This window comes from Gorilla gorilla, chromosome 1 (assembly GCF_029281585.2).
Source record: "Gorilla gorilla gorilla isolate KB3781 chromosome 1, NHGRI_mGorGor1-v2.1_pri, whole genome shotgun sequence".
Classification (NCBI taxonomy): domain Eukaryota; kingdom Metazoa; phylum Chordata; class Mammalia; order Primates; family Hominidae; genus Gorilla; species Gorilla gorilla.
Window position 1 is genome coordinate 114479520 of NC_073224.2, and position 1984 is coordinate 114481503.

Sequence of the window (1984 nt, forward strand, 5' to 3'; positions counted from 1 at the left end):
TTCTGGTCTTAAAGCTTGAAACTTACATTTGTTTTATCTGAGTTCCTTCCTCAGCAAAGGCCTCTCAAAAAGCATCACAGACCTGAAACTCAGCAGATCACAGCCTCCAGACAATGAGATGCCAGACCCCTCACTCATCATGAGTGCTTCCTCACCCTTCCCTAGTTCCTCTTTTCCCACCCACAGTTACATTTCTTCCCTGCTACATAAACCCCTCACTTTAGTTGATCAGGGAGATTGATTTGAGACTGATCTCCCATCTCCTCAGCTGCAGCACCCAATTAAAGCCTTCTTCCTCAGCAATACTCAATGTCTTAATGATTGGCTTTCTGTGAGCTGAGCAGCAGGGCCTAGACCAAATTCCTGGGCTTTCAGTAACAATACATGTTTACTTTTAAAGACTGAAATTAATGGGTCATGATATATTGAGAAACTGGAATGGCATCAGCTTGGCCAATTCTGAGAAAACACACTGTGCTTAAATGTCAGGGCCCTGCCTCCTGACCTGGACAGTATATGGCTGATTTTGAGTCAAAATAGGAGAGTATGGCCTGGTTTGAGTGTTTTACAGAAATGTAAAACATGGCTGATTGCTTTTATTTTAAATCCAGCAAATCTCCATTTCTGGTGAGAAAATTTTATTAAAACCAACCAAACAAACAAACATAGAAGTATATGAATAAAAAAATAAAGGATTCCCTGCTTCCCAATCTCACTTGATTGCTGTCTTCTGTTATATGCTACAGGGAGGAAGGGGGCAAGGTGCCCAGGAAGTCCCATGTCCTGTTTTGACAATCATCTGGCCTCCTTGGGCAAATGGAAAAGAGGGAAAGCATCAAGAAAATAACAGAAAATTTGCAGATATTTCATCTCCGGGCTGGGTGTGGTGGCTCACACCTGTAATCCCAGCACTTCCGGAGGCCAAGGCGGGCGAATCACTTGAGGTCAAGAGTTTGAGACCAGCCTGGCCAACATGGCGAAACCTCATCTCTACCAAATATACAAAAATTAGCCAGACATGGTGGCCCATGCTTGTAACCCCAGCCACTGGGGATTACAATCACTTGAACCCGACAGATGGAGGTTGCAGTGACGGGAGATCACCCATTGCCACTGCATTGCACTCCAGAAGGAGACTCTGTCTCAATGAAAAGACAGGGAAGGGAAGGGAAGGGGAGGGGAGGGAAGGGGAGGGGAGGGGAGGGGAGGGAGAAAAGAAAAGAAAAATAAATTTAATCTCGGCACAGGAAACTCTGCCACCGAGGCTTGAATGAAAGAAAGAAAGAAAGAAAAAGAGAGAGAGAGAAAGGAAAGAAGGAAGGAAGGAAGGAAGGAAGGGAGGGAGGGAGGGAGGGAAGGGAAGGGAAGGGAAGGAAGGAATTTCACCTCGGCACAGGAAACTCTATGACCGAGGCTTCAAGGGCTCTTCTCTGGCCCTAAACCCACAGTGGATTTTGCCTCTTTTTCCGGGGTGCAAATGAAATGACAGAAGTCGATCAACGGAGAGGGCAGAGAGAAAGCAAGAAGGATGGCTCCTTCCTGCAGGTCCACCTACCTTAAGTGTTGCTTGTGGAATCAAAAGAAATGCCTTAACATGGGTGGGTGGGAACTAATTCAGACACCTTTAGCAGCTTTATGTTGTGTGGTTCCATGGTGTAATGGTAAGCACTCTGGACTCTGAATCCAGTGATCCGAGTTCGAGTCTCGGTGGAACCTTTGTGTTTAATTGGGATGGTAAGGCCGTCTTTTACTTCTTAAATGGAATGGAGATTCCGCTGACCTTCAGAAGCTCTGCGCTGCAGGTCTCGGTGTCCCTTCTGCTCCCGCTGTCTCAGCCTCGCGATGTCCCCCTCTTCGTCTCCCTCTTCGGTGTACGGGGTCCCAGAAACCGAGTTATCACAGTGGCCCGGACCACGGGGAAATTGCTGAATCATCCTGTTGGGATCACCGAGCCTGCAGGGTCCCCTTCCTGGGCGAGCCTCCT

The 1984-nt window shown here is 47.5% G+C and overlaps 1 non-coding gene across 1 annotated transcript; it reads left to right on the forward strand.

Annotated features, from left to right (window-relative positions):
- Positions 1-1644: 1644 nt before the first annotated feature.
- TRNAQ-CUG (transfer RNA glutamine (anticodon CUG)) lies at positions 1645-1716 on the forward strand. The gene has a single exon. It is a non-coding gene; the product is annotated as a tRNA-Gln (tRNA).
- The last annotated feature ends 268 nt before the right edge of the window (positions 1717-1984 follow it).